Genomic DNA, 20,895 nt, shown 5'->3' on the forward strand with positions numbered 1-20,895 from the left:
ACAAAGAGAACTACAAATCACTACTGAAAAAAATTAAAGAGGACACAGAAAGGTGGAAAGGCATTCTATGCTCTTGGATTGGAAGAATCAACATTGTGAAAAATCTCATACTACACAAAGTGATCTACAGATTCAATGCAATCCCTGTCAAAATACCAATGACATTATTCACAGAATGGAAAAAAAAAATCCTAACATTCACATGGAACAATAGCCAAAAGCAAATACCCAAATAGTCAAAGCAATCCTGAGCAAAAATAAATAAATAAAATAAAGCCAGAGGAATTACACTACCTGATCTCAAATTTTACTACAAAGCTATAGTAACCAAAACAGCACAGTACTGGCAAAAAAACAGACACTCATACCAATGGAACAGAGTACAGAGCACAGAAATCAACCTACACACTTACATCCAACTGACCTTCAACAAAGGTATCAAGAACACATAATGGGGAAATATTGTCTCTTCAATAAATGGTGCTGGGAAAACTGGGCATCCATAAGTAGAAGAATGAAACTAGACCTGTACCTCTAGCCACATACCAAAATTAACTCAAAATGGATTAAGGACTTAAATATAAGACCTGAAACTATAAAACTCCTAAAAGCAAACATAGAGGAAACACTTCAGGAAATAGGACCGGGCAAAGACTTTATGAATATGACCCCCAAAAGGCAGGTAACAAAAGAAAAAATAAATAAATAGGATTATATCAACCTAAAAAGCTTTTGAACAGCAAAAGAAACAATTAACAGAGTGAAAAGCCAACCTACAGAATTAGAGAAAATATTTGCAAACCATGCATCCAACAAGGGATTAATATCCAGAATATGTAAGGAACTCAAACAATTTTACAGTAAAAAAAAATTAAAAAGTAACCCAATTTAAAAATGGGCAAAGGAGCTAAATAGGCATTTCTGAAAGGAAGATATACAAATGGCCAACAAACACATGAAAAAAAAAATCCTCAACATTACTAAGCATCAGGGAAATGCAAATAAAAACCACATTGTGATATCCTCTCACCCCAGTTAGACTGGCTTTTATCAAAAAGACAGTGAATAACAAATTCTGGCAAGGATGGGAAGAAAGGGGAATGTTCCCACACTGTTGATGGGATTGTAAATCAATGAAGCCCTTCTGGAAAACAGTATGGAGTTTCATCAAATAATACAGATGGAACTACCATATGATCCTGCAATCCCACTGCTGGTCATATATCCAGTGGGAAGGAAATCATCATGTCAAACGGATACCTGCACTGCCATGTTTACTGCAGCTCTATTTACAATAGCTAAGAGTTGGAACCAATCTAAACGCCCACTGATAGATAACTGGATAAAGAAAACGTGATATATATACTCAGTGGAATACTAACTACTGTGCCATAAAACAGAATTCTGCCATTCGCAGCAACATGGATGTATGTAGAGAAAATCATGTTAAGTGAAATAAACTAAGCACAGAAAAAGAAATACCACGTTTTCACTCTTAAGTGAGAGATTAAAAAATAATGATAAACAAATAAAATAAAAAAGAAACAATCACAATTATATATTAAAGTTTCAAAAGGAGAGAACAAAACTGAGGTTACCAGAGGTGGGAAAGGGGAGGAGGAGAGGTGTTTAGCAAGAAATTTATAAAGGGTCACGAAAAATGATTACATTTTGTTAAGGTGTATATAATTATCTTGATTTAAGCATCACATATTGCACACAGGTATTGATATTCAACGTGGTACCCCACACACACGTGCAATCAATTATGTTTCTTTCTTTTTTTTTTTTTTTCTGACCGGTAAGGGGATTGCAACCCTCAGCTAAGCGTCGTTTGCACCACGCTCAGCCAGTGAGTGCACCAGCCATCCCTATATAGGATCCGAACCCGCGGCCTCGGGGCTACCAGCACCACACTCTCCCAAGTGAGCCAGGGGCCGGCCCTCAATTGTGTTTAAAAAAAAATAATAAATTAATAAATAAAAAGAAATGTATAAAAAACAGTAAGATGGATTGATGGTTAGACAAAGGCATTGACAAATGCATAGAGAGGTTATAAAGTAAATGCAACAAAATGTTAATCGTAAAACCTAGGGCATAAGTATATAGGGGTTTACTGTAAAAGTCTTTCAACTTTCTCTTCATAATATAACAGTCATAACATAATGTAGGTGGAAATTCAAAAGATTAAGTATGCAAAAGTGAAGAATATATTTTAATAACTCAACTGCATTTGTGCACTCACTTTTTTTCAAATATACAATTTATTAAGTGGCCTTCTTTTAGGGCACCATAAATAAATTGGAAGAAATAGAATATTTTAAAGAGAAAAATAAACAAGAATTTTGTATTTAGAAACTATTAAATAGACTTCCATCTCACTATGTCGTTAGAAGGATAGAGAGAGATCAAGACATAAAAATAAAAGGAGAAAACTACTTCTCAAAATTGTAGGATATGACCAAAGGCATATTTACCAAGGGGCATAAATCAGGGCTTGTATTTAATAATCAGTCACACAAATACTTTTACAGGAAAGGTAGTTAATATTTCTAGGGTAATATGAGTTGTCTGAGAAAAACAAACTGTCAGTGAAGTAAAACAGAACAAAATAAAAGTGTGATGTCAGATGAAAATTATAATTTGTGCATTAATATTTAATATATCTAATTATAATCTCAAAATGAGGATTTCATAGTAAAGGAAAAAATATATAAGGATCAGCAAGTGGAAATACTAAATAAAAATGTAAATGTTAAAAAAGAAGAAAACAAACAGACAAAAAAGTGTTTATTAGTAGACCCGATGTAAGTAGTTACTGATTATCCTACTACTCTGCTGAACTGACAGGTAGAACCCTCCCAGACAACATTCAGATGTAAGTCAGGGCTTCCACACACTTCGGGCAGGGCATCACCAGTTCTTGGTCAATATCACCTACGTGGTAATGATGGAAATGATTTTTGAATGACGGAAGCACCTCTGTCAAGTATGTACAGAGGCTACAATGGTATGGCTTTGTTCGATATCTCAGTTTCTTTCCAGAAGATTTCCTTGAGACACATGTCCCCGTACTGTATTATAGAAGTACTTATCTCCTGGATTGAAGCCCTGAAGGTCGTTTAATCTCCCTGCAGCTGTCAAGTCCAATATCCACAAGAATGACTCTCACATTTTTTCGTGCCTTTCTGAAACTGTCAAGATTTTCAACACGAATTTGATTTTTTTTTTTTTTCCTTTCTTTAGGTGCTGGGCTGGTGGTGAGAACAGGGCAGGTGTAGGCGCGACCCTGTGTTCCTGCCCTCCATCTACCGTCGTTCAAGGCTCCTCCGGGAAGAGGCGTCCAGGGACAGCCGGCCCAGGCCGCAGGGAGGGTGTTTCCTGGACGTCATTCGTAGCCGCGGGCCGTGCTCTCCCGCCTCACCCCGACGACTTTGGGCCGCAGCCCTCCGGCACCTGCCCCCTCGCCCCTCCTCCACCCCGCGCTCCCACCGGAGGCCCCTCTGTCCATCTCTCCCCTTCCACCCGCTCCTCCAGGACACCCCCCATGCCCTTCTCTCTCTGCCCACCCTCGCCTCCGCCCTCTGACCCCTCCCCTCTCCGTCCCCCTCCCCCGGTGGTGGCCCTGCCCCCACGTGACAGCGGCGGACTGCGCGGCCTCGGCGCGTCGCGGGACGACCGACTCCCTTGGAGCTACGATCCGGCACCCTGAGAATGCCCCAGGATTCTCACGGCGGCTGGCGTTGGCGGATGGCCACGGGGCCGGGAGGTGTCCCTATCCTCAGCTTTCCAGAAACGCCGCTTCCGGCCGCCGCGCCCTCCGCCGAGCTACGCCGTGTCCCTGGCAGCGGCCCAAGCCCAGGGGACGCCTCCGTCCCGCCCCGCGCGTCCGGACCCCGCCTCAGCGCTGGCGCAGTCCTGGCGACCGCGTTCCCTCCCCTCAGCGACCAGGGAGAGAAAATGGCTCTCGATTTGTCGCAGGAAGCCAAGTCAGCCCCACCTCAAGCCAAAGTTGTGGGAAAGCACGTCAGAATGTTCCACGCATCTGTTAGGAAAGTCCAGACCTACATACATTTTAAGAGAAACTAAATCATCTAGTAGTGATATGATAAGTTTTACATATTTAAAATGAAACTTTTCTAACACTTAGTGCGAGAGCGTGAAGAAGGACCTGCTGGTAGCCCATTTTCACTACCTGATTAACTCCTACTTTGGCCTGCGAAGTGAGGAGATGGATGAGCAAACCAGAACTAATGATACTCTTTCCATGTGAGAGGATCCTACCATCTGACAAATATTATTGTAAAAAAATGCAGTGCCAATGCCAATAGCCAGGATGCTTTAATGTGTCATACCATGACACAGGACATAGGGATTTGGAGAACAAGCTTAGATCTGTGATTTCAGAACATATTAAGAGGACTGGACTTTTAAAGCAAATGCATATTGCTCCAAAACCAGCCACACTTTTGGCCATGCCACACGAGAGTAGTGCTCTGGGCATCCCAGTCCCACCGACCTGCTTTCATCTTTCCTTGCTGCCTTGCCACAGAATAGTCCAAGCCAACCCAGCTATTGCAGCCCTAGACTGCAGCTCTGGGTACTTCTGGGAGCCTCACCTATTCTCCACCTGCTATTGTCCAGTCCCTTGTGATTCTCCTCCCTAGTTCTCTGCCAGTGGGCCAGAGGAACATCACTCTGCAGCCCTCAGCTCCTCAGCCTTTCTTTCTCATGGGGTCCCAATTAATCAATCAGTGAATCTTGTGTTGCCCTTAAGTCCACCATTTGGGCATATAAATAAGTCTGCTGGAACTGATGTCCCAGCCATTAATCAGACCATCTGCACTGGGATTTTACTCCTCACCCAGCCTGTTGGGCCCATAAACAGACCCGATGGGCCTGCTGTCTTTGCTGTCAGTCCCTCTGTCACCTTCAGAGTTCTGCAGGCCATTTCACCAGTGGTGATTTACGTGAGTTAGGCAGTTCGGTCAGGGGTCCTTCCTGCAGGCCAGATGTATCCTATTGGGTTTATCCCTGGTCAGACTTCAACTCCTGGGCTTCTCTCTTCTAGCCAGATGGTCTAAACCGGGATTCTCCCTGTTGGCAAGAAGGACCCCTCACAGGTTCTCCCCCCTGCCAGACGGTCCCATTGAAGGTTCTCCCTTCTAGGGAGCTGGTCCCATCTAGGCTTCTTTCTCCCAACTAGTCTCCTCAGGTGTCATCCCTGTGAACCAGGATGTGAATTCAGGCATTCTTCAGCTCAGTCAGTCTGTTATGTCAGGAGTTCTTCCTGTGGGCCAGCCAGTGAGGCATGGGGTCCTGGAGCTCAACCAGCCTATCAGCACCAGCGTTTTGCTTGTGAACCAGCCAGTCAGACCTGGAGCTTCTCAGAACACCACTTTCCTACTGTCAGACTCAATTGTCGGGCAGCTCATCCCTACAGAGAAGCAAGTGAATGGGATTCCAACCTACATTCTGCCCCCAGTGTGTGTGGCACTGTGCCAACCAGAGGCATCACGACTGTTGCTGCTCCACAGGTGCGCATCCAGCTCTTGCCCTCAGGCACAGTAGCACAGATGGCCAGCTCCATGTCCAGTATGCCCGTGCCTCCAGTGCAAGTAAAGGCTGCTCAGAGCATGTTTGTTCAGGCCTCTTCCCTCTGCAGCAGACGCGATTCAGGTGCTCAGATAAGCCAATCAGTGGAAAATCTGCCCAGTTTACAGTGAGTTCTTTTCTTCCAGTGTCTACCAGGTTCATATGGAAGTGGTTCATAAGCACAGTGAGTCCAAGTCTAGAGAAAAACTTGAGCCTGAAAAACTAGCAGCATGTGCACCATTTTAAAAGTGAATGAGAGAGAAAACAATTCTATGTTTCTCTTTTGAGTGCTGAGTCTCAGTGGAGGAGCTCATTCATCACTCGCTAATGCATGCCTTGGAGTGCCTGTTCTGTCCATGTACTTTTCTTAATATCAGAAGTCTTTCAGAGCATACTAGGACTATGCACCACAGGAAGAAGAAGTAACCTCTGGATTATAGTAGCAAAGGCTTTCAATTAGATATCAATGCTATTAGCAACCTTCTATTTCCCCATCTTGATTTTATTACCATATTGTCAAAGGAGGAGCTTGGGCAATAGGAAGTCTACTTGGCCGTACTTGCTAGAATACACTCCAAGTCACTCGTGCCTGTGTATGTCAAGGTGAGGCCTCAGCACCCCTGGCAGCCCTAGGAAACAAGTGTTGACCTGCCCCATTTGCTCTGGCACCTTTGTGACTACTGAAACATATAAAGTGCATTTGAAGAAGACTCACCACATCATGCCAACAGTCCATACAATTCTGAAATTGCCCACTTTCAAGTGCATCCACTGCTGTGGAGTTTACCCTGGAAAAGTGACCCTGGCCGCCATCGTTGCCCACTTGCTGAATCACAGAAGTGCCCCTAAGGACAGCAGCCTAGACCTGTAAATCCAGCCTGATTTTATTGAAACAGTGAACTGGTTGTAGTCAATGGTGAACTGATACATTTTTCTGTAAACAGAAAGCTGCCTGATGGACACTTTGAGGAAGACGACCAGAGGGTTGGGGAGAAGCAAATTTTCATCCTACAAGCCCCAGATCCAGAAAAATTAACAAGTGTTGTGCCTTTTAAAATATAAAGGAACGAAAGCAGGACAGAGGGAACAATTTTCAATGATGACACTTCAGATTTTAGCATTAGATCCTAAGAAATATGAAGACCATTATTATGAAGAAAAAAAAGCAATTTCTTAGAGATTATTTCCTTAAGAAACCATATCCAAGTAAAAAAGAAATAGAACTGTTTTCTTCACTCTTATGGGTGTGCAAAATTCATGTGGCTTCATCTTTTGGAAAAAGAAGATAAATTTGCATAAAAGCAATAAAAAATCACAAGCCTTCTGCAGTTTTATGCTTTGACGTTTCTGAACTTAAGAATATTAAACACAGATTGAACTTTGAGTATGAATCACAAAACTTGTAAAAAAAATAATAAGTGTAAAGTACTAGGTAATAGTTTTTTCAATTAAGATTTAAAAAAATGTTTACTGTGTTGAATTAATCAATTTCAGTGGTCTTTATGCCGCTCTTTAGATTTATTTCAGTTGCACAGAAAGACTTCTGTATAAGGAAATGAATAGTTCTCTCAGATGTATTGTTTCCTGCAGTTTGATTTGTAACAATTGTTTTGGGGTTTTTTTTCTGTCACTTAAATTAAAACTTTCGATATTTCATTCCTGTCTTGTTTTCCCAGTAGTGTCAGTATCATAAGATAAAAAACTAAAATCTATTATTTGTTTTTTTCATTTAAGTAAATGGCTGCTGGTTTCAAAATACTGATTAGCTGTAAGTTAAAGCATCGATCTCCCTCAGCTTTACAGGTGGCCCCAAATGATACAGTAAATACTTACAAATGTGGGTAGAGATCCCAGCAGTGGATATGGCTCCTTACGGGTACACTGCATTAATTTACACTGATTTCTTCTTTGTAAGCTAATTGCTTATTAGATTATACTTTTGGTTGCATTTTTTTTTTTCAGTTTTGTCCTAACAGCTTTTTTTTTTTTTTTTTAAATAACAACTCATAGAAAGACAAATGTTTTCATTTGTTAAAAATGTACTAAATCTGAATCCTGGTGTGTGTTTCAAAAATTAAGAGTTATTTTACAAATAAAGTAATTCTGTAGGTGCAGAAATACTTTTCAGTGTAGAATTTCCCCCTTTCTCCATTCAAAAGTAAGGCAATGCATCTTCAGTGCTTTTAGAATAGACACAGAAAACACACACACAAAAATCTCTCCTTGTAACTGCTCATAAACTAGTGTGAGAGAAGGACCATGATACTCAGGAATAAAATTTTTGCCCCTGAGTGTGGATACTAAAGAATTGCTAAAGAATCTCCATTGTGTCACTGTCCATTGGGTGTTAAATGTCATTTTTTTTTTTTTCACACAGTATAAAATAACAAAGCACCAGGACAAGTAATGGGAACCAGCCAGATTATACAGAAAACCCTATTGCTGGAGATACACAGCAGAGGAACATAGCATATCTTCTGCAGAGGGTTAGAAATCTTGATTTTCATTTGATTTTCAGAATAGAGTTTTTAGGTAATGCATGTATGGGGCAAAAGCCCCCAGCCAGGGACAAAAGCTCACAGCTAGCCAGGCAACAGCTCATCTAATCAACTCTAATCACTGTTTAGATATGGGATTGTATACTTTAATGATTTTAGAGCTAACAGGTGGTTGACATTCCAATCCTGTTGAGAGATTTTTAAAGAATTGCTGTAGGGAAAAATGTGAAAAAATGTTTGCTAAGGGCAAGCTGTTTGCTATATTTAGCCATAGTTAACTTTTATCAAATTGCCCATGTCTTTGTGTCCTTTTGAAATGATTGAATCAACTGATTTTTCTTGTGAAACTTCCTTGTCTTTACAATGAAAAGCAGAAGCTAACTTTGAATCAGGGCTGTACCCAGTTTTCTCCTTCTAACAGAGGAGTTGCTGAGGTGCAGTTGAAATAGAGCTCCTTCTACCCTCATAATGTACGCTATCTGCTTCTGTAGAATTGCTTTCTTAACCTAAGTAACTCCATTTTACCCTCTGTCTGACCTGCAGACTATGCCCCTTCTGCATGAGAAACCGTTGACCTTCTTATAGAAACAAAAACTGTTGCATAGAAATGAGAGCCATACACAGTGAACTATTACAGGGGAACAGGAACCATAGACAATGAAAATCTGTATCCTTGATTGCTCTACTGGCTCATTCTTGGCTTCTGTACCCTAGCTACCTCGCTTGCTTTGTGCACCCGGACAAACCCGTGTGCCAACGGGATGTGGTTTTTGCCTTTAAAAGCCCACAAGACCAAGGCCTGGAGCTGTTCTTTCTTGGTTCCTCTTTGAGGGATGGTTGCTGGCCGGCGGGAGTGAATAAACTGCCCTTTTCTCTATGAGTGGCGAGTAAGTGCATTCTTGTGGGAGGGTGCCTCACAGCGCAGTCCCCTTGGGCTTCTCATTGCATTCATGTTGCTTTGAGAAATCTTTTTTTTCACCTCTGTTACACAGTGAGAAGTGTAACAATCTTTAAGCAGAAATATTTGGAGGATGTGACAGCCTCTGGGAAATATAATAATATTGCTATATGTTTTTTTAAACATAATATTTTCATGTAATTACTATAATGTGCATTTTTGATGCAATTGTGAAGCTGGTCCGTGATTGTCAGTGTACGCTTTTGTAAATTCAGAAAGAGACCTTGTTGAACTTTATTGTTATTATTTTTTTACCTTTTGTTTCCAGAATGTCTATTTTAAAATTTGTTACTCCACCCAAACAAACAAACAAAAAAGACCAATGGCTTCAACACAACAGCATTGCCAAAAGTAAATATGCAAGTAAATATAGAAGAGGAAATACTTGAAAAAATAATCAAGACTTTTCCATATGTGAAGCAAGAGTATAGTTACATCTTAAAATGTAACATGGAATCGTAGGGGAATTGTAGAAAATTGTAGGGGAATTGTAGAAAAATATAACTTTAATATACTCAGTTTTGTAACAAAGGCTTGCTAAAAACATTTTAAGTAAAGCAGCTTCTAAGAGGCCATATAAAGGTCAGGTGGGCCCGAGCACACTAAACATTCCAGGAAGGGAATGACCCCCACCTGGTTCCAGGAACTGACTAGTTCCTTATCTAAAGGCCACCTGGCCAGACCCTGGGGAAGATAAATGATTGAGAAATGCGCTGTTCCTCATCGGGGTACCAGCCTGCTAAAGCCCACCTGTAAATCTAAAGGTGCCACAGATAACCAACAACTCATCCTGTCACAAAGATCTGTTCAGAAAAACTGTATAAAAGGTGCTTGTATTGAAAGCTCGGGGTCGCTTCCGTCCAGGAGACTAAGTGACCCCAGCATGCTGGAATAAAACTCCTGTTGCCTGATTGCAATGGTCTCTGTCTCATGGTCTTTGTGAGGTGAGCCATCCTGGTGTGTGTGGGATTTGTGCATGGTGCACAGGTCTTACAGTATTTTAAGAAAAATCTACACAGAGACATATTTGTAAAGTTTAATATCAAAGACAAAGAGAACATTCTAAACCTTTCCAAAATAAAAAAGAAATCTTACAAAAGCAAAATAATTATATTTTCATTTGACTATTCAAGTGCAACACTGGTTTTTTTATTTTATTTTTTGTAAAACAGAAAAATTACAGGCCATTGACAATTATGAACACTAATGCAATGATCTTCAACAAAATTTTAGCAAACCAAATCTATCACAATAGTTGAAAATACATATTTGTCCAATTAGTCTTTATCCCAATGTTGCAGGTTGGTTTACATTTGGAAATCTTTTAATGTAATTCATCACATCTGTACATTTAAAGATGTATAAATATTACTACATATTGCTTACAGATTTATATCTAGTAAAATATGAAATCGTGGTTAATTACTGTCTATCTCTGGTAATGGAGGCTGAAAAATAAAATGGGAGTGCTTCAACTGACGTTAAAATATTTCTTTTTTTCTAATTAATATATCAAACTGTTTATTTTAACTTTTTAATTAATTTATTATTATTATTTTTAAAATTCTAAGATGTTGCAGAACAGTTGAGGAGGAGGGGGAGAGGGAAAGGGGGAGGGTATAGGGTTGGAAGAGGAGAAAGGAGAAAGAGGCATGGTTGAGGCCTGTGGCACACCCTTTATCCCAGCAGGGGAGCCCAGAGGACTTCTGGTGGTAGCTCAGTTGTCACTGAGCTGGATGTGGATGTTGGGGGGTGTGGCTGAGGCCACTGGCCCTCAATGCCCCTGCCCAGGAGCCCAGGGTTATTCCATCAGTGGCTCAGTGGTCATTGCTGGGCTGGGTACAGACACTGGGCGGGCATGGCTGAGGCCCTCAGCCTTCCTCTGCTCCTGGTTTAGGAGCCTGGGGGGCTTGAGGTCCTTCTAGGTTTTATAGGTGTTCTTTGGTGGTGTTAGGACTTTACTAGCTAATATCAGAGCTTTGTCTCTGTGTTGGATTATTAACTGTTTCCACCACTAAAACTCTGCACTGGAACTAATTTGTGGTCCTTCGGTTACTTCAAAAAAGGTTGAACTTCCTAAGGGAATCAGCACTTGAGCCCTGTGGTTGAACTAAATTGTTGCTTTGCTGCTGATTCTCTGAAGAATGCTTTTTGTTCAGCTCAGGTTTTATTTATTTATTTTTTGTTTATTTCTTTGTTTTGTTTTTGTTTTTTGTTTTTGTTTTTGTTTTTTTGTGTGTTTTTTTAAATATTATTTTATTTTGTCAATATACAATCTGATTGATTATTGTGGCCCATTACCAAAACCTCCCTCCCTCCCTCCCCCTCCCTCACAACAACCTCATATCTGTTTGCTTGCTGTATCAACTTCAAGGAATTCTGATTGTTGTGTCTTCTTCCCTCCCCCTCCAGTTTATTTGTGTATTTATTTATTTTTACCTCCCACAAATAAGTGAGAACATGTGATATTTCTCTTTCTGTACCTGACCCATTTCACTTGATATAATTCTTTCTAGGTCCATCCGCATTGAGGCAAATGGCAGTATTTCATTATTTTTTTTTTTAGAACAGTAGTATTCCATTGTGTAGATGTACCACATTTTCCGTATCGACTCATCTGATGATGGACATTTGGGCTGGTTCCAACTCTTGGCTATTGTAAAGAGTGCTACGATGAACATTGGGGAACAGGTATACCTTCGACTTGATGATTTCCATTCCTCTGGATATATTTCCAGCAGTGGGATAGCTGGGTCATATGGTAGATCTATCTGCAAATGTTTGAGGAACGTCCATACCATTTTTCATAGAGGCTGCACCATTTTGCAGTCCCACCAACAATGTATGAGAGTTCCTTTTACTCTGCAACCTCACCAGCATTTATCGTTCACAGTCTTTTGGATATTAGCCATCCTAATTGGGGTGGGATGGTAACTCTGTGTGGTTTTGATGTTCATTTCCCAAATGCTGAGTGATGTTGAGCATTATTTCATATGTCTGTTGGCCATTCACAAACTTCCTTTGAAAAATGCCTATTCAGTTCTTTTGCCCATTTTTTAATTGGGTTACTTGTTTTTTTCTTGTAAAGTTGTTTCAGTTCCTTTTACATTTGGTATATTAATCCTTTGTCAGATGTATATTTTGCTAATATTTTCTCCCACTCTGTTGGTTGACTTTTAACTCTGCTAATTGTTTCTTTTGCCATGCAGAAGCTTTTTAGTTTGATATAATCCCATTTATTTATTTTTCGTTTGGTTGCTCGTGCTTTTGGGGTCATATTCATGAAGTCTGTGATCATTCCTACTTCCTGAAGTGTTTCACATGTTTTCTTTAAGAAGTTTTACTGTTTTGGGGGGTATATTTAATTCTTTAATCCATTTTGAGTTGATTTTACTATATGGTGAGAGGTATAGGACTAGATTCATTCTCCTGCATATGGATATCCACTTATTCTAGCACCATTTAATGAAAAGGCAGTCTCTTTCCCAGGGTATAGGCTTGGCACCTTTCTCAAAGATCAGATGGCTATAGGTGTGTGGGTTGATTTCTGGATTCTCTATTCTATTCCATTAATCAGCATGTCTGTTTTCATGCCAGTACCATGCTGTTTTGGTTATTATAGCTTTGTAGTATAGTTTAAGTTTAGGTAGTGCTATGCCTCCACCTTTATTTTTTTGGTCAGAATTGCTTTGGCTATGTGTGGTCTTTTGTTATTCCATGTAAATGTCTGGATAGTTTCTTCCATTCTAAGAAAAATGTCATTGGAATTTAGATGGGGATTGCATTGAATTTGTATATCACTTTGGGTAGTATGGACATTTTCACTATGTTGATTCTACCAGTCTAAGAGCATGGAATATCTTTCCATCTTCTTGTGTCCTCTTTAATTTCTCTCAACAGTGGTTTGTAGTTCTCATTATAGATTTTTCACATCCTTGGTTAACTTTATTCTTAAGTATTTTATTTTTTTGGTGACTATTGTAAATGAGAAAGCTTTCTTGATTTCTTTTTCTGCATGTTCACTATTGCAGAATAGAAATGCTACTGATTTTGGTGTGTTGATTTTGTATCCTGCAACTTTATTGAAATAATTTATCAACTCAGCATTTTTTTTGTAGAGTCTTTAGGCTGTTTGATATATAGGATCATGTCATCTGCAAACAGGGACAGTTTGACTTCATCTTTTCCAATCTGGATACCCTTTATTTCCCTCTCTTCTCTGATTACTATCGCTAGTACTTCCAACACTATATTGAATAGAGTGGTGAGAGTGGGCATCCTTGTCTAGTTAATGTTCTTAAGGGGAAAGCTTTCAGCTTTTCCCCATTCAGGATGATATTGGCAGTGGGTTGATCACAAATGGCTTTAATTATGTTGAGATACTTTCCACCTATACCAAACTTGTAGAGAGTCTTTATCATGAATGATTGTTGAATTTTATCAAATGCTTTTTCAGCATCTATAGAGATGATCATATGGTCCTTGTATTTGATTTTATTGATATGGTGTATCACATTTATTTATTTGCATATGTTGAACCTACCTTGCATCACTGAGATGAATCCAACTTGATCGTTGGTGTATAATTTTATGTATGTGTTGCTGTATTCTGTTAGCTAGTATTTTACTGAGGATTTTTGCATCTATATTCATCAAGGATATTGGCCTGTAGATTTCTTTTTTAGGCATATCTTTACCTGGTTTTGGTATCAGGGTGATGTTTGCTTCATAGAATGAGTTTGGGAAGATTGCCTATGTTTCAATCTTTTGGAATAGTTTGTAGAGAATTGGTATCAATTCCTCTTTGAATGTTTTGTAGAATTCTGCTGTGAATCCATCTGGTCCTGGGCCTTTCTTTTTGGGGAGCCTTCTAATAACAGCTTCAATCTCTTTTATTGTTATTGGTCTGCTCAGATTTTCTGCGTCTTCTTGGTTCAGTTTTGGCAGTTTGTTTGTGTCCAGAAATTTATCCATTTCCTCCTGATTTTCAAATTTGTTGGCATATAGTTGTTTATAGAAGTCTCTAATGATTCCTTCTATTTCAGAGGTATCGGTTGTGATGTCACCTATTTCATGTCTAATTTTTGTTATTTGTGTCTTCTCTCTTCTTTTTTTAGTTAACCAAGCTAATGGTTTGTCAATTTTATTTCTCTTTTCAAAAAACCAACTTTTTGATTTGTTGATCTTTTGTATCATTTTGGGGTTTCAATTTCATTAAGTTCTGCTCTGATATTAATGATTTCTTTCAGTCTGCTAACTTTGGGTTTGGATTGTTCTTGTTTTTCTAGTTCTTTAAGGTGAAGTATTAGGTTGTTCACTTACCATCTTTCCATTCTTCTGAAGTATGCATTTATGGCAATAATTTTCCCCCTTAGTACTGCTTTTGCACTATCCCACAGGTTTTGGTATGACATATTATTGTTTTCATTAGTTTCAATAAATTTTTTGATTTCCTGTTTGATTTCTTCTTGGACCCATATGTCATTAAGTAGAATGCTGTTGAATTTCCATGTGTTTGTATAGTTTCCAGAATTTCACTTGTTATTGATTTCTAATTTTAATACCTTGTGGTCTGAAAAAATACATTGGATAATTCCAATTTTTTTTAATTTGTTGAGACTTGATTTGTGACCTAACATGATCTATCCTGGAGAATGATCCATGTGCTGGTGAGAAGAATGAATATTCTGATGTTGTTGGATGCAATGTTCTGTAGATATCTGCCAAGTCCAATTGGTTTAGAGTGTTGTTTAAATCTTGCGTTTCTCTGCTGAATCTTTGCTTAGATGATCTGTTCAATATTGATAGTGGTGTGTTCGGGTCCCCTGCTAATATGGTATTACTGTCTATTTCCTTCTTTAGGTTTAATAGGGTTTGCTTTATAAATCTGGCTGCTCCGACATTGGGTGTGTATATATTGATGATTGTTATGTCTTCTTGATGGATCAATTCTTTTATCATTATGTAGTGACCCTCCTTATCTCTTTTTATGGTTTTTAGTTTAAAGTCTATTTTATCAGATATGAGAATAGCTACTCCAGATTGCTTTTCATTTCTGTTTGCATGGTAAATCTTTTTCCATCCTTTCACTCTTAGTCTTGGTTGTTGGGATCTTCGAGCTTCTTGAATCTGAAGATATGTGTCTTTTCATATACCTGGGAAGTTTTCTGCCACTATTTTGTTGAATATGTTTTCAATGCAATCTCCTTTTTCCTCCCCTTCTGGAATACCCATGACTCAGATATTTGAGCGCTTAAGGTTGTCTGATATCTCTCTTAGATTTTCTTCAATGTTTTAAAATCTTTTTTCTTTCTTTCTTTTTTGTTTGCCTGTGATATTTCAAACAGCCCCTCTTGAAGGTCAGAAATTCTCTCTTCTGCTTCTGCAAGCCTGATGTTTAAACACTCTGTTGTGTTTTTTATTTCAGTGAATGAATTCTTCAGCTCAGCAAGCTCTGCTACATTCTTTTTCAGGGCATTGATTTCCTTGGACATTTCTTCTTTTAGGTGCTGTATACTTTTCCTCATTTCATCATGTTGTCTAGCTGAGATTTCTTGTATCTCATTTACTTTTTTTAGAATTATCATTCAAAATTCCTTGTCATACATTTCAAGGGCTTCTTGTTCTATAGGATCTAGAGCTTGAGAGTTATTGCTCTTTGGTGGTGTACTTGATTTTTCTTATTTCTGGTATATTTCCATTGATATTTAGTCATTGTGGCAAGGGATTTCACAGTCCACTGATTCGACACTACTATGTCGCTAGGATATTGCTGTGGCTGCCAATTTGGCAAAGCTGCCTCAGTGTTGGCTCAGTCCCCTACTGGCTCCTTGGGTCTCGGTCCTCTCTGGTGGGGCACCTCTCTGTTCCACATGCACTCGGCCAGGCTGGGGATGGAGTCCAGTGGCAGTAAAGCATACCTGCTCAGTCATGCACTGGCACCACAGGGCACATGGTCTCCTTGGATCTCGGGCCTCTCCAGTGGGGCATCTCTTTGGTTGGCATTCACTTGGCCAGGCTGGGGATGTAGTCTGGTGGCCGTAAGGCATACCTACTTGGTTGCATGCTGGCCCTGTGGGGCACATGGTTTCCATGGATCTTGAGCCTCTCCCAAAATAATGGCCCCAGTTGGTTAGGCATCTGCAAAATCCATAGAAGGCTCATTGGCTCTTTGCTGGCTTGTGCCTCCATCCTCGGCGACCTTACAAGTATTCCTCACTGTGATAGCCTTCAGCTGGGGAAAAGCAGGACCGTCCAGGGGACCAAGGGCCATGGCACAGTGGAGCAGGCCATGCTTGGGGTCACAGCTATTCCTCCGATCCTCAAGAAGGCTCACCAGGGCGTGGTCTTTGGCGTTTTCTTCCTGGGCTGCAACTTGCTCATCAAGTTGGAGAGCAGGATCAACTTTCTGCTGCAGGAGTGCCACCTTCCCTCAGCTCAGGTTTTAATTGTTGACCTTGTTAGCACTTCTGGGTCTTGTGAGGTCTGGTACACCTGGGTTGTGTGGAAACTCTGGTCTGGGCCTGAGTCTTCTCAGAAAACTGCACCCTCTGCAGTTCTATATTTCTGACCAATCTCCACTGAGTGGCCCTGTGCTGATTGAAAGGCAGATTAGCTATCCATACTATGCCCCAATATTCCCCTGGTGGGCCCATTGCCCCCACCACTCACACTTCAAATACTTACCAAGGGACAGGACATGCACCCTTCCCTTGCAATGGCTCATTGGCCTCTGAGTCACTCCTTTTGTCAGTTGTCTGTGGCCCCTAACTCCTATATGGGTCCACAGGAACCCTGTTGGTGGTCTTGCCAGTCTGAAGGCCACCAAGGCCCTCTTCTTCCTTGCCACCACCAAGCAACTTCATACAAAGGACACAGCTGTGGCTTTTGCCATCTTTTGCTCTGTGTGCTCACTGGGCCAGCCTTAAAGTGGTTGGGGATCAAAACAGTCAGGGCAGTCCTTTTTTTCTCTCTTCGTGGCTTCTCCTACCTTCATGAACTCTGTAGATCTCTCCTAGTCCCATTTTTGAGGTAAGAAAACTGAAAGCTAAAATTATTTGCTCATAAAGAAAATTAATGGGAGAGACAGTAAATGTCAAATTGGGATTTGTACCTCAGTAATTTGTCTCCAGAGGCTTTGATATCCATCACCAAATACACTGGTGCATGCTACTCCATAAAACTGGCAGTCATTCATCTGTCAACTAGCATCTGTACAATTGAATGCATATAATATGTGCCAAGCAATGATCTAAGCACTTGAGATACATCAGAAAAGAACACACAAAAAAAATCCTTGCTTGTGAGCAAGTTATATTTTAAGGTAGGGGTGTGTGTGTGTGTGTGTGTGTGTGTGTGTGTGTGTGTGTGTGTGTGTGTGTGTGTAGGGGAGCTGACACTAAAACTAAACATAATAAATAAGTAAATTATACTGTATGTTAGAAGGTCATTGGTGCCATGATAAAAAAGAAAGAAGTAGTGCAAAAGTGAGGCAGATCAAGAGTAATAGGAGAAATAATAGGGAGCTCATACTTTGCCTTATTGAGTAACTTTTGAGCAGAGATTGAAAAAAAATAACAGAATTAGTCACACAGATACTTGGGGAAAATAGAGTCTGGTAAGTAGAAACTCTTCCTGCACCAGCACAGGGCTGTGGACTGTATTTCTAGAACAGCACGGACATCAGTGTGGGTGGAATGGAAAATGAGAATATTAGATCAGTGAGAGATGAGATCAAAGGGCATCTGGAAACTGGACAGAACCCTGGAGGCCTTTATAAGGATCTTGACCTTTACCCTAAGGCACATAGAAGCCATTAGAAGGTTTGAGCAGAGATGTACCGTAATCTGATTTACACATATGATTTTGGCTACTCTGTTGAGGGTATGATGCTGAGGGATAAGCATTTTAAAAATCCAGGTGAGAAGTATTAAGTGGCCCAGAGCAGGAAGGTATTAAATCTTTAGGAATCATTGAGATAAAGAAAAACACCCAATAGAAAAAAAATGTATACAAAAGGTCTGAACAGTTAATTAATAAAAAGTATGGATGACCAATGAACATATCGAATGATACTACATATGATGGATAATTATGGAAATTAAAACCGTTACATTGTATTTCATACTAGTTATTTTTTGGCAAATATTTAAATGAGTGAACATACCAGGTTTGGATGAGGATGTGAAGTAAAATAAATTCTGATTCATTAGTGGTAGGAGTGTGAATTTATGCAACCCTTTGAAAAACAGTCAGGAGTTACATAGTAAATATTCTATGATCTATTTGTTTCTGTCCTGGGTGTTCACTCTAAAGCAACGTCTGCTTTCACAAGGAGACTTTTCCAGATACGCTCATTCAACTCTTATTTGTAGTAGCAGAACACTGGAACACTCTCTCTCTCTCTCTCTCTCACACACACACACACACACACACACACACACACACACACACACACACACAGTAGGTTATGTTAAACAGTGGAATACTATAAAACAGTTATAGTTTAAAAAGTGATTTTCAGCCGTCAGCACTTGTGTGAATGAATCTCCTATGCGAAACATCAAGTAAAAGGACAAAAGAACACTTTCAGTCTGATTCTTTCAAAATAAAGCTCAAAAGAGACATGCACACATATATTTGAAAATATAAACATCTATGATAAAAGTACAAGGGTACTTCAAAAAGTTTGTGGAAAATAGCATTAAAATATAATATGAACCTTTCCATAAATTTTTGAAGAACTTTCCTATAAAGAAAAACAAAGGATTGACTAAAACAAAATTATGGATGTTGTAGTTCTGTGGGGAAGGTGAAAGGAGACCACCAGGGGCATAAATGCACTGTTGCTGTGTATTTCCTATAATATGTAGTGATTACAGGTTATTTTATTTTATTTTTTATTTGCAAATAATAATTAGATTTTATTTTCTTATGTGTATTACATACTTCACAATTTAAACTAAAATTATTTTAGTTTTAAAACTGTCAAAAATTAGCCCAAAGCCACAAAGGAGATCCCCTTTTGCTGTTTTTCTCCTTCATATTAATGAGTACACTGTTTTTCTCCCACTCCTGACACATTCACAAACACAGACATGCTTCTAATAAATAAATGGTGTATGTGAGTACCTTGCATATGAGAATTACATCTGATCTCATGAGTAAACTAAATATGGCAAACTCTCTATAAAACTTATACAAAAGAAGACCAAAAATCATCAGTCGATTAGAAAATTCATAGCAGTGGGTAAGTCCAATGGTTATATGAAGAGGTGATCATTTGCATTGCTAATCCATGGGCAGAATCCCAAACGGTGATAAAGTATTAATTTTATTTGCATCAAAATAAGTTTAATACCATTCTTGTGGGATATGGAACAAACGAACAAAAAAATACAGGACACATTACTGTAGGTGTGACAGGGGGAAAAAAGTGAATCAATTTAGATCAACTAACACAGAAATATTAAACAAGTTCTGTTCTGGACACATACCAAAGACAGATAATGTGTACCTTTCAAATGTATGTGTGTTTGGGTATTAAAACAAAACTTTCCTCTGACAGAAAACTCTCCGGATCTGAGACAGGTGAAATGTTGCAGAGTAGGTGGTGCTGAACTACAGGGTTGATGCCACTGTCATGAGAGACAGGTGCATTCCCAGAGATAAGGTGAGTGAAGGGGCCATGTGAGAGATGGGGGACTGGACCAAGACCCTCGTGCGAAGCCAGAGGATGTGATGGGCTTCTGGCCTCTACTTAAAGAGGGTTAAGGCAAGTGCATCAAGCCACTGTGTTAAGCTTTATTTTCTAACTTTATTTTTAATTGACAATAATTGTATGAGGGTACTTCAAAAAGGTGAGAAGATTCGTACTACCTTTTAATTCTATTTCTCCATGTATTTCTCGAAGTACCCTTGTATATCTCGATAGGATACCATGTGATGTTTTGAAGTATGTTTACCTCGTGGGATGATTAAATCAAGCTAATCAACACATTCATCACTACACATGTTTTGTGTGTGTGTGCTGAAAACATTTAAAATTTTTATTCTTTCAGCAATTTTGAAATATGCAGTTTATTATTATTTATTACAGTCACAATTCTGTGCAATACATCACTAAAGTTTATTCCTCCTCTACCTCAAACTTTGTACTCTTTGATCAACATCTGTCCTTTCCCATCCCCCTTTCCCCAGTCTCTGGTAACCACCATTCTGCTCTCTACTCCTGTAAGTTCGACTTTTTTATATTCCACATTTGAGTGAGATCATGTGTTATTTGTCTGTCTGTGATAAGCTTATTTCACTTAGGACAGTGTCCTGCAGGTTCATCTGTGTTGTAACAAATGACAGCATTCTCTTTTTATAAGAGTGGAATAGTATTCTGTTGTGTGGTTAAGCTTTATGAGAAGCTTTGAGGTTGTGAAATCAAGAACAAACGTTCAGCATCACTGCTAGAAAATGAACCAAATTGTCTCCTGGCTTTAAATCTGTCATATTCTTAAGATCCATGTGCAGAACAGGATTCAAGTCAAGAATCATAGGAAACAATTTTCAGTTGGAACCTCAAATGGCTGCTGTCTGGGAGGAGGTTTCAAAGCTGCTAGACACAAATGGTAAGCACAGATGGGGAAGCCAGAATATGATGTGTGTGTTTTCATGTATGTGTGTGTGAGAGAGCAACAGAGCGAGAGAGAGATCCATAGAGTTAAGTCTAATTTTAAGAAAAATATCCCCAAACTTCTGTAGTAACAGGAATTCATTATCGATGAAATATATATTATGGACGAGAGGCATCTTGCAACGCACACACACTTTAAATTTAATGGAAGAGAAGTATAA

General features: G+C 39.5%; 1 protein-coding gene and 1 pseudogene across 1 annotated transcript in view; both read left to right on the forward strand.

Annotated features, from left to right (window-relative positions):
- The window catches only part of LOC134375210 (glutamine and serine-rich protein 1-like), an 824,919-nt gene that overhangs the window by 548,035 nt on the left and 255,989 nt on the right, over nt 1-20,895 (forward strand).
- Nucleotides 3,715-7,001, forward strand: LOC134374953 (activity-dependent neuroprotector homeobox protein 2-like; annotated as a pseudogene).

The sequence above is a fragment of the Cynocephalus volans genome, chromosome 4 (assembly GCF_027409185.1).
Source record: "Cynocephalus volans isolate mCynVol1 chromosome 4, mCynVol1.pri, whole genome shotgun sequence".
NCBI lineage: Eukaryota > Metazoa > Chordata > Mammalia > Dermoptera > Cynocephalidae > Cynocephalus > Cynocephalus volans.